Below are 13,395 nucleotides of genomic sequence, written 5' to 3'. Positions count from 1 at the left end.
GGCTAGGACCCAACACAATATTTTATAACTTAGAAGAGGGATGCCGTAATCTAAGCTATAAGATATTTGAAGGTAGGTGAATGACGATTCACCAATTTCCACCAAGAAAAACGAAATATTTAATTAGGTTTTAATTGGTTTAGAAACTCCTAGATTCTTTGAGATACATTGAACTTTCTTCAATGACATGTTTCAATCTCGAGTGTGCCCTTCAAGTTTTGTGACTGGTCAGGGGTTTGCGGCCGTAATCAGGAGTGTACGGTCAGGAGTTTGCGGTCGTAATCAGGAGTGTACGGTCAGGGGTTTGCGGCCCAACAGGGTTTACGGCCCACGAGTTTGCGGCCCAAGTGTTTACGGTTCATGGGTTTACGGCCTGTGGGTTTACGGCCCATGTGTTGATGGGTTTTTGAGCATTCTAACACTCCTATGGTGTACATGCAACCCTAGAAACCTTGGATCTATGTTTGACTATGATACATGCAAATAATTATTTTTCCAAGGTTCTTATCCTATCTAGCATGGCATGTGGAACTTGAATCAAATAAAGCTAGTAGAATTACTTACCTTGTAGTTGTAGTTGATTGCTTGGAGTTTTAGAGCCTAGCACCAATAGTGTGGATGCCTCAAATGGAAATCACAAATCACCACAAACTTGGAACTTTGAGAGAATAGTAATCACCTTCTTGAAATCGGCCCTCTTACTTTACACACCACAACTCATGTGATTTCAAGAACCAAAGCCTCCTTTATATAGTGTGGTGGATTAGGGTTACATTCATGTAAACCCTAATACCCATGTCTTTTCATTTCCATGAGATCCATGGGTTAAAGCTCCATGGAGTATCCATGGACTTTCCATGCAAGCCTAGCCCATTCCAAATAAGCATTAGCCCACACTATATAAATACAAGAGCCCATATTTAATTAGTCATACTTTTGATCTCTAAATTAATTCTAGATTAATTATAGATCAATACTAATTAAATAATATGATTTTATATTAATATATTAGGACTTATAATATATTAATAAATCATAACTTATACTATTCTCAAACGATTATCCATAAATTGTTCGGGTGAAGTGCAACCCAAATGGACCATGCCGGGTCGGGTCAAGTACATACCAAATATAGTTATGGACTTAGACACTATATCCAACATGTGTTTACGGCCGTAAACACTTGGTGAAAGGTGCGATTTTCGGTGTTTCAAGGTCCTTTCTAGCCTCTTGGAAGTGTTCTAAGCCTTGTTCCCGACTCAAGGAAAAGTTTATGGGCCAATAATCGACCAAAAATGGAGTTTACGGCCATTGAAGGGATTACGACCGTAAACCCACCTCGTATTCATGATTTCGGGTTGATTTTTAGGTGAAAACAAGTTCTTAATAGATAACAAGCATATGGAGTAGTTACTTACTGTAAGAGGCTTGGAATGAGGTTTTTAGTCACCAAGAACTAGTGTGTGTTCTTGGTGTTCTTGGTGAGAGAGAAGATCTAGAAAAAGATGAAATTTATGAGATCAAACATGGATTCATCACTAGAAAAGGGATTGAAACACCATATAAGTGAAGAATCACTTACTCTTTGAAGATCCTTGAGCAAATTCGAAGATTGTAGAGAGAGAGTAGAGAGGGAAAGTCCTTTGAGTGCTTAAAGCTGGAAATGAAAGTCACTCACCCTTTATATAGGGGTGAGTTTACGGCCAAGGGGGTGGTGGGGGTTTACGACCGTAAACTCGAGTTTGCGGCCGTAAACTCCTCTCGAAGGGGGTGTTTGGCCCGGATGCTATGCTTTGACTTAGAAACCTCGTTTTTGAACCCAAAACTTAATTGGACCGAGCCTAGAATATATAATTAAGCTCAAAATAATGACGGCAAGAGCATAAATAAATTCCAAATTGATTTATTTTTAACAATTTGAACGAAAGAAAATTTCGGGTTGTCACAATATATGACTTAAAAGACCCAAAAATACATAAATAACACCATAACATACATCTAGCATAAAGGACCATCAAGATGAGAGGTTTTTACCTCAAAAGGCTTGCTAAGGTGAAGATAACTCTGGATCTACATGTCCAAGCTATTCCCAAGCAACCTCCAAGTGTTCCTCTTCTTCTTCTTCACTATAAAACACCAACAAACTCACTTTCATGCTCAAATCTCACCAAATACACTTAGGGTTTCGATATTAGGGCATAGGGTGATGGAGGTTGATCAATAAAATGTCCAAAGGTGTTTATAAGTTGTCTATGTAACACCCGTAACTTGAGGTAATGATAATTATTTAATTTTCGTAATTTAATTGTTGGACTATGAGATTAATGTGGGATTATTGAGTTGGGCCTTAGTGAGTGGGCCGTTATATAGCTGGGTCGACTGAAGCCGTACGCTGGGCGTATGTTGGGCGTAAGCTTGACGTATGCGGGGTGTAGTGAAGACATTAGATGCGGGGGGTTGATGCGCGTACGCGCAACGTACCAAGGAGTATGCGTAGCGTACGCAAGCAGAGTCAAAACCCTAATTTTTAGGGTTTAAGCCATATAAATACCACATTATGTCCCAAACACAAGCCTCCTTACCAGCCACCTTGACTCAGAAACCCTAGAACCCTAACCTCCTTCATCTTTGTGTGATTTTGATATTGTGAAGCTCATTTTGGTGGTTTGAAGCTTGGAAGAAGAAAGAGGAAATTGGTGAAGAAGAACTTGAGTAGCTTGAGCTCAAGGATCTGAGATATCATCACCATTTAGCACTCATTTGAGGTAAAAAGCTCACAACTTGCCTCATGTATGCTTAGATCCATGTTAATGGTGTTTTGGACCTTTTTAGGTCCCAAGAATTGATTTTTATGGTTCAAATCCGTTTCTAGGCTTAGGGTTGCCACCCTTAGTGCTATATAAGTCCCAAGGACAGAAAAGTTTCCATCTTGAGGGTATTATTGTGTCCATGCATGAGTTTTAGTCATTTCCATGGAAGTTAGTTGCCATATTTCAAGTTTGGGTCCATTTGGTGAGTTGCAAGCCACCAAGTAATCGACTTTATGGGTTAAGACACTTTATTGGACTCAGATCTGTGTTTGGAGCTTAAGGTCTTAAGGGATTAAGCCTTTTTGGAGATTTTGGTTAACAGGGTTGTACGCTGGGCATACAAGCCCGTACACGCAGCGGACAAGCCATGCAAGTTGTACGCTTAGCGTACAGAGGAGTACGCCCCACGTACTCACTAGATTAGGGTTTCGTCATTTGGGCCTCGGTTTGGGCCGTTCTTTGGACTTCTTAGCTATTCGGCCTTAGTGGGCCATCAAAAGTCAGTTATTGGGCTAAGGACATGTTTGGGCCTAAGTTAGAAAATTGGGCCATAAGTGGGCTTGGAAAGGCTAGATAGAATTGGACCATGGATGTTATAGAAATTGGCCTAGGTTATGGTCCAAATTAGATCAGGGGTAAAATGGTCATTTTACCCTAAGAAGGAGTATTGGATTTTGACTAAGTGTTATTTTGGTAATGTTAGCTCGAGGAGTCGTCGGAGCAGCCGTTAGAGATTCCTTACCGTGAGATTTTGCATTCAGCTTTGCGAGGTGAGTTTCCTCCTGTAGGAACGGGTCGAAGGCACCAATGTCGGCCCGTTTATGTATGCTAGTATGTCCGGACTAAGGTCCGATGTCGGGCAGTGCCTGATGTAGGTTTATATGATTTTGGATTCCGATCCGATGTCGGCGGTGCCCGAGGAATGTTTATATGCTTGATGTCTTCGTGATTCTTGCATGTGTCTATACTGTATGTTTCCAGATTACGGTCCGATGTCGGGCAATGCTCGAGGAATGTTTGTATGCTTCCAGATTTTGGTCTGATGTCGGGCGGGGCCCGAGGAATATTTATATGTTTATGTTATGTGATTGCTTATATGTATTTGTTGATATGTTCATATGTATACCAAGCTTCGCCCGATACCGGGTGGGGCCCGATGCCGGACATTGTCCGATGTCGGACGGGGCCTGATGCAGGACATTGTCCGATGTCGGGCGGGGCCCGATGAAGCGGGCGGGACCCATGATATCTTATTATGTGATTATGTGATTATGTGTATGTTATGTGGTAGTTTGGGGAGACTCACTAAACTTCGTGCGTATAGTTTTCAGTTTTGGTTTCAGGTACCTCCGGTAAAAAGGGGAAGAGTTCGGGATGACTGCAGTGCACACACCATGATTTTAGCCTGGGATGTTTTACTCTAATATATTTGACATATGTTTATGATGTTTTGAGATACAATGACTTATGATTTTATGTGACGATTTGATAACTATGGTTTTGTTAATAATTAAAAACGAAATTTTTGGACCGTATTTTTGGGATGTTTTAGTCTAAATAGGGCACAAACCCTAAAAATTAGGTGTTGTTTGGTTCACAGAATGTTGCTGAAGGAATTTGAATTGGAATTGGAAAAGGAATCTGTTGGGAATTTGAATCCAATTCCATATGTTGTTTGGTTGGCAGGAAATGGAATTGGAATTAATTCTAAATTCTGTTTGGTTCGTAGGAAATGGAATTGGAATTCATGTAAAATGACATAATTACCCTTTTTGCATGTTTTGCTTAATTTTACCTTGTTTTCTAACTTAAATGTAAAGATACATTATGAAAATTATAAAAACAGTAAAATTTCAGCGGTGATGGTGGCGGCGATGGTGGTGGTGATGGTGGTGGTGGCATTGATTGTAGTAGCGAAAGTGGTGGTGATGGTGGTAGTGGCAACTGGTGGCGACAGCGACGACAGTGATGTACTGGTGGTGGTGGTGGCGGCTGGTGAGGGTGGTTGTACCAGCGATGGTGGCAGCGTTGGTAGTGGTGGTGGTGGTAGTGTTATTGGTGGTGGTGGTTGTGGCGGCGGTGGTGGGTGATGGTATTAGTAGTGGTGGTGGGTAATGGTAATGGTGGTGGTGGCGGAAATGGTGATGGTGGTCGGTGGCGGCGGCGACGGTGGTAACGACGACGATGGTAGTGGTGGTGGCATCAGAGGCAGTGGCGGTGGGTGATGGCGGTGACGGTGATGGTGGGTGGTGGTGGCGGTGGGTGGTGTTCATGGCGGTGGTAGTGGTGGTCGGTGGCGGTGGCGGCGGTCGTTGCAATGGAGGCGGTGGTAGTGGCTATGGCGGCATCGACGGTGGTAGTGGTGGTGGTGGTCGGTAGTCGGTGGGGCGGCAGCGGTGGTGGTGGAGTGGTGGTGGTGGTGGCGGTGGTGGCGGTTGTAGCGGCGGTGGTGGTGGTCAGTGATAGTGGTGGTGGTGGGTTTTTTGATAAGTACAAGGGGTATTTTTGTAATCTGCCACTTTCCTTCATGAGAAGGAATGTTTTCCATCCAACTTTGGAAGGAATTCACTTTCCTCCATATGGTGGAAAGTTTATTTCATTTAGGAATCCTTTTCCCTCCTCTAAGTTCAACCAAACGCATGAATTCGAGGGAATTGGAATCCTTTTCCCTCGAATTCCATTCATTTCCTGCCAACCAAACGCACCCTTAGGGTTTTTCCCTGCCTTCCGTACGGCGTGCATACGCCCAACGTATGTGGGTGCATGCTCAATTCGGAAGCGGGCTAGTACGCTAAGAGTACTCATAGAGTATCCCCTGCGTACTAGCTAGGGACTATAATGGAATGAATTTTGCATTAAGGAGCTAAAGGAAACATATCAAATTATAGAGTGTTACAGTTCTCCCCCACTTGAGTCAGACTTCGTCCTCGGTGTCTGCTGCTCCAAATAACTCCATGTAATGCTCCCTCATATCATCATCCGGCTCCCACGTCCATTCTGCGCCCTTTCGATGTTGCCACTGAACTTTCACCAACTCAACAACCTTGTTCCTCAAGGTTTTTGTCTTCCGATCAAGAATCGCCACCGGTCTTTCGATATAATTCAGACGATCATCCACCTGAATATCCTCCAATGTAACCACTGCGAAATCGTCCACTATTTCCGCAGCTGAGAGACATGGAAAATGCTATGGATTTGACTAAGCTCCTCAGAAAGATCCAAGCGATAAGCAACCCGGCCCACCCGGGCCAAAACCCTGAAAGGACTGATGTACCTGGGGCCCAACTTGCCCCTCTTCCTGAATCGGATGACACCTTTCCAAGGTGACACCTTCAGGAGAACCATATCCCCAAACTGGAACTCTAGATCTGATCGGCGCTTATAGACATAGCTCTTTTGCCGACTCTAAGTTGTCTGGGGTCTACTCTGAACCTGCCGAATCAACTCAGTAGTCTTGAGTACCACTTCGGTACTCCCCATGACTCACTGACCGACCTCACCCCAACATATCATGGTCCTGCATTTCCTCCCATAGAGCATCTCAAAAGGAGGTCGATCAATGCTGGCGTGATAACTGTTGTTATATGAAAACTCCACTAACGTAAGATACATATCCCAACTCCCACTAAAATCCAAAATACACGCCCGAAGCATATCCTCCAAGGTATGGATAGTCCACTCACTATGTCCGTCAGTCTGCGGGTGGAAGGTCGTGCTGAAATGCAGACAAGTACCCAACTTGTCGTGGAACCTCTTTCAAAATCTGGAAGTAAACCGAACGTCCTTGTCTGAAACCACAAACACCGGCACCCCATACCTTAGCACAACCTCCCTGATGTATATCTTGGCCAACTTCTCCGCAGAGATACTCTCCTGAATCGGAGTAAAATGCGCGCTCTTGGTCAATCAATCCACAATGACCCAAATCAAATCCACTCTGCGCGCGGTCCGAGGCAACTTCGTAATGAAATCCATGGTAATCTCCTCCTATTTCCAAACGGGGATGTCTAACAGATGCATCTTGCCGTGAGGCCACTGATGTTCGACCTTGACTTTCCTGCAAGTCAATCACCTCTCCACATGCCAAGCTACATCCCGCTTCATGCAGGGCCACCAATAATCAGGACGAAGATCGCTATACATCTTCGTCGCCCCGGGATGGATAGAGAATCTCGATTTGTGCGCCTAATCCATCAGAACCCGACGCACAACACTCTAATACATAACCCAAACTCTCCGATGGAGAGTCAATAACCCTCGGATATCATAATCAAAGAAAGCCACCTGATCCACTATGCGCTCACTCTTCCGATGCTCTTCCTTCATAGCCTCGAAATAGGCCTCTTGAATCTGCTCCAAGAGTGGAGTAATCATAGTCATCCTCAAACAAATATCCCTGATCGGAGTCGTGACCGCCTTGCGGCTAAGAGCATCGGCCACCACATTGGCCTTCCCCCGATGGTAAATAATTTCACAATCATAACCCTTCACCATATCCAACCACCAGTGTTGCCTCATGTTCAGATTCGTCTGATCCATCAAATACCCCAGACTCTCGTGATCCGTGTAAATACTACAGTGGAACCCATAGAGGCAATGTCGCCAAATCTTGAGGGCAAAAAACACAACCCCTAGCTCTAAATCATGCGTCGTATAATTCGCCTCATGAGGCTTCAGCTGCCTCGAAGCGTAAGCGATCACACGACCCCTCTACATCAAAATTGCACCCAAACCTGTGATCGACACATCACAATAAACCACGAAATCCTTGACACTCTCCGGCAGGGTCAAAATCGACGCCTCACACAATCTCTGTCTCGGGGTCTCAAAGGTTGCTTGCTGCTCAGCCTCCCAACGAAAAGTGATTATCTTCTTCGTCAACTGAGTCAGAGGAACCGCTATCTTGGAGAAATCCTGAATGAACCTCCGATAGTAGCCTGCCAACCCAAGGAAACTCCAAATCTCATATGGAGACCTCGGAACCTCCCACCTCATCACGGCCTCGACCTTGGCCGGATCGACCAAAACACCATTGTGGTTGACAAAGTGCCCCAGAAACTGCACCTCGCGCAACCAGGACTCACACTTGGAGAACTTTGCAAAAAGTCTCTCCCTCCTCAAAGTCTCCAACACATCCATCAAATGCTCCTCATGCAATTCCTGGGTCTTAGAATAGACCAGGATGTCATCAATAAACACAATCACAGACCGATCCAACATCGGCTTGCATACGCGGTTCATGAGGTCCATGAACGCGGTTGGAGAATTGGTGAGCCTGTAGGGCATCACCACGAACTCGTAATGACCATAGCGAGTCCGAAAGTCCGTCTTCTGCACATCCTTCTCTCTGACCCTCATCTGATGATAACCCGAACGAAGGTTAATCTTGGAAAACCAAGATACACCCCGAAGCTGGTCAAACAAATCATCAATCCTCGGGAGTGGATAACGGTTCTTCACCGTTAGCTTATTCAGCTCCCAGTAGTCAATACAAATTCGATGAGATCCATCCTTCTTCTTTATAAACAGGATCGGTGCTCCCCATGGCAAACTGCTCGGTCGAATGAACCCCTTGTCTAATAGCTCCTGCAGCTATGTAGACAACTCTTACATCTCTGGAGGAGCCAACCAATACGGTGCTTTGGCTATCGGAGCCGCACCCAGAACCAGGTCAATCCTAAACTCCACCTGCCTCTCCGGAGGCACCGTATAAAAATCTTTCGGGAACACATATGGGTACTCTTTAACAACCGACACATCATCCACAACAACCTTACCCTTCTCCCGGGTACCCATAACAAAGGCAACAAATCCAGAACAACCCTGCTGCAGATAACGCCTGGCCCTAGCTTTTGAACATAGAATCAGCCCACGCTGAGCTCTCTCTCTCTCCGAGCCACTAACTCTCCCCCACTTGGGGTTCGAATACGCACCAACTGATACTCACAATCAATCACTGCCCTATTGGGGCTCAACTAGTCCATCCCCACAATAATCTTGTTCCTGCGCGTAGGGATAGGAACCAAATCAATTGGATACTGCTTGCTGAACATCTCAAATACAACCCTGATGAACCCTCAATGCCCGAACTGATTTATCATATGCAATCTCAACCTTTAATGTAAAATCCAGCTCCCCCGGAGCTCCAACAAACCACTTGCTGAACGCAAGGGATACAAATGATCGGGTAGCCCCCGAATCAAACAATACCAAGGCAGAGATATCGTTCACAAAGAACGATCCTAAAACAAAACATACAAATATAAGCATAAAATCAACATAAATAAAGAGATAAGGAAAAGATACATACCCGTCACCACATCAGGTGTTATACGAGCCTCCTCGGCTGTCAACTGGAAACCCTTGCTCCTCACAACAGGTGCATCCGCCTTGCCCTGGCAGCCATCAGTAATTCGAAGTATCGTTGGAGTGGGTGCTACCACTGGTCCCGCTGCTGTCAGCATTGGGAAATTGGCCTTCTTATGGCTCCTCTGATTGCAATGGAAGCAAATCAGGTCAGATACCGGGGTGGTGGTGGTAGATGTAGTAGTACAATCCCTGCTGATATGATTCATCCGGCCGCACTTGAAGCATCCAGAACCACCCACCATGCACACCTCATCGTGCATTTTTCCGTACTTGCCACAGTAGCTCCGACCCAGCTGGCCCCTCGACCTCGAGTCAAATACCTTGGGTATCTTGCCCACACTCCCTGAATCCTGAGCCTGATCTGACTTCCTCTTCCTCTCTATCTACAAATCAACCTCTCTCTCTCTCTCTCTCTCTCTCTCTCTCTCTCTTTCTTTAGCCATCACAATCATATCATCCAGTGCTTTTGCAACTGGACCGGCTCCCAAACTGTCGAATATCACTACTCAACATCTCATGGTATCTCGCCTTCTTCATCTCCTCGTCCGCCACATACTGCAGAACCAACACCACCCTCTCGCGGAACATCGCGGTGATCTCAGCCACTGTCTCAGTAGTCTGGCGAAGGTCTTGGAACTCCCTCGCCAACTGCTGCATCTCAATCACCGATGCAAACTCAGCTCAAAATCTAGTCACAAAATCATCCCATGTCATCGAATCAACTGCCGCATCACCCACTGAGCGCCCAACCTCCTCCTACCAATCTCAAGCTCTGTCCTTCAGAATACAGGAAGTAATTCTGACCTTTGCCCCTTCGGGACAACTGTTGGTGCGGAAGGCGTTAACGACATCCGGTAACCATCGCCTACTCGCGATCGGGTCCTTCTCCCCGAAGTACTCTGGAGCCCAGCATGCTCGGAACTCCCTGAAAGTCAACAAACGTGCCCTAATCAAAGCCACCATCTCGGAATGGAAAGAGCCTAAACGCTCCTCCAACACCTCCATGATACCCTCCTTGATCGTGCCAAAGATCACAGGAGTTTGCTGGAGTATGTTGCGGGTAATCTCAAACGAAATAAACTCTCACATCTGCTCATCCAACTATCCGACTCCAGATAACGAACCAGAACCACTGCCAGAACCTCCTCGTGTGGCTATCATACTAAAATAGACCACGCAAACCATCAGAACATACATACATATATACATCGAGAAGTCTCTGCTTCCATTAGTACGGGCCCATACTACCTTCCACATCTATTCGTACTTTCCTCAAGGATCGCTTTGAATCCTCCAAGTCACTCCTTATCCCCACATAGAATCCCCAACATGACAAGGCTCCCAACACTAAATCTCTTCCTAGGTTTTCCTAGGGCAACCACCATACTACTCCCCGCCATCAGCTGCAGAAGGAACTCCCTCTAACATCCTCTAACTAGCATCACAAATACAATTACATATCACCAGCACCAGATAATTCTTCTAATGAAAGGTCTCACACTACAACGGTTGGACTCAAACAAGAGTTGTGCAATAGAGATAAAACCTAACCTTCTAAAATTATTTAGTCTCAACAACATGTAACTTAGTATATTCGCTTACTAGTTAGCTGAAGTTAATAGGAACTCCTAAAAGCACAAAGCAAGCAACATTAGAGCGTCGAGTAATCGGAACAAACATAACCTAAACATGCCATCCTATCATTGACTTATCAGTACTAGCATGCAAGTCTATAAGCTCATATAGTAGGCATATAAAGGCATCTCTCCTAGCATTATATCATGCAAATCATGAGCAGATCCTTAGCCCTAACTAACATGCGATTTCACAGATTCACAAATCAAAGCATATCATAAAACATGTATGGGTATTTTGGGAAAACTTACTTGAGCTCGGTCGATTCCATGAACCACACCCTTTTTCGTTTATTAGAAAAACCTTTTTATAAAATATTTCTTTTGAAAATTCTACCAAAACCTCAGTTTAAGTTCAGACACACCCGAGAGTATGTCCGAATCCCTCAAATTAAGGCTCTGATACCAACTTATAACGTCCCAAAAATAAGACCAAAAATTTCGATTTTTAAATTAATAAAACCATTATCTGAAACAACATTATAAAAACCATAGTGAATCAGAGTGTATTAATAATATCGGGCTCTTCCCCTTCGAACCAGAAGTACCCGAAACATAAATTGAAAACCGTAAGCACAAAGCTTAGTGAGTTCCCCAAAATACCACATACCATACATATAAAACATATAATAGGCCTCGCCCGACACCTGCCCCGCCTGACATCGGGCCCCCTAGGCATCGAGCCCCGCTCGATAAACAGATTTGTCATTCACCAGGCCCCGCCTGGCATCGGGCCCCGCCCGGTATACATATAACGTATAAACACATGAATAAAAATCACAAAGATAAATACCATACAATACAATCATTAGGCTCCGCCCGATAATCATATAAACACATAACACATGTAAGAGTCACGCATACAACTAGCATCCTAAACAAAACAAACCATAGGCTGGCATTGGTGCCTTCGACCTGCTAAACATAGTGAGGAAACTCACCTCAAGCTGCAGAATCGCTCAGATAAAATCTCAGTCTGCTGATCCGGAAATTCCCCGCACTAAAATCATCAAATAATATCCAATTAATAATTGGATCTCGACCCATAATCGATAATCTAAGATATTTGTCCAATATCCAAGGTAAAAGACCATTTTACCCTTTTTCTTACTTGACCCAAAACCAAGGCCCAATCCATTTGCTCAAAAGGCCCAATTTCCTAAATAACATTACAAAGCCTAATAAGGCCCAACTTCCAAATTGGGCCCAAAAATCATCATGGACCCAATCCCAAGAAAGTTCATAGACTATCCATCGCCCAAAGTCAGAAGTTCAATGGCCCAACAAGGCCCAAATCCTAATAGCCCAAAATATGGCCCAAACCTGTGAAAGTCAATGCAAAAGTCAAACAGTTGAGTACGCTGGGCGTACTCAGGCTTACGCTTGGCGTACTCCAACCGGGACTAGTACGCTCAACGTACGAGCTGAGTACGCCCCACGTACTCGACATATAACCAACCCAACTCATTAAGCACTTATTCGGTTAAGCCAACACGCCATATTCTCATATATGATTCTAGAAGGTGACTTAACATGTAAATTTGACAACTATACCACCATGCAGGACTTATTAAGACCCAAAACTCAAAAGGAACCATATTAAGAACCCTAAAACTTGCATGGACCAAACTAACCCATAAAGGTTTCATTTTTATGGACAAGGGACCTCAAATGAGCAAGGATCTAACATCCATAGCTTCTGGAGTAGACCATAACTTCATATATGACTTAAAAGACCCAAAAATACATAAATAACACCATACCATAGATCTAGCATAAAGGACCCTCAAGATGAGAGATTTTTACTTTAAAAGGATTGCTACAATGAAGATAACTTTGGATCTACAATCTCAAGCTATTCCCAAGCAACCTCCAAGTGTTCCTCTTATTCTTCTTCACCACAAAATACCAAAAAACTCACTTTCAAGCTCAAATCTCACCAAATACACTTAGGGGTCCGATATTAGGGCATAGGGTGATGGAGGCTGATCAATAAAATGTCCAAAGGTGTTTATAAGTTGTTTAAATAGGGCACAAACCCTAAAAATTAGGGTTTGTCCCTGCCTTGCGTACACCGTGCGTACTCCCACGTATGCCCAACGTACGTGGGTACATGCTCGATCCAGAAGCTGGCTAGTACGCTAAGTGTACTCATAGAGTACGCCCCGCGTACTAGCTAGGGACTATAATGGAATGAATATTGCATTAAGGGGCTAAAGGAAACATACCAAATTCAAGAGTGTTACAGTTCTCGTCGGAGTTAGCCAGCACAGGTTCTCTATATTATGTTTATATATATATATATATATATATATATATATATATATATATATATATATATAGATAGTGTTGATTTTGTGTATGTAGATGTATATTTGTATGTGCATTAGTATGTATATGTGTGTTATATATGTATTTATGTTTTTTTGTATGTGTATTATTTATCTATATGTGTATCATGTATGTATGTGTATAATGTATGTATAATGCTTTTGTATGTATAATGTATATATGTAAATATAAAATTATATATGTATATGTGTATTTTGTATGCACTTTGGAATGTATGTGTGTATAATATA

This window comes from Lactuca virosa, chromosome 9 (genome assembly GCF_052849685.1).
Source record: "Lactuca virosa cultivar CGN04683 chromosome 9, Lactuca_virosa_CGN04683_v6, whole genome shotgun sequence".
In the NCBI taxonomy this organism is placed as follows: Eukaryota; Viridiplantae; Streptophyta; class Magnoliopsida; order Asterales; family Asteraceae; genus Lactuca; species Lactuca virosa.
Note: the sequence above shows the minus strand (reverse complement) of the source record.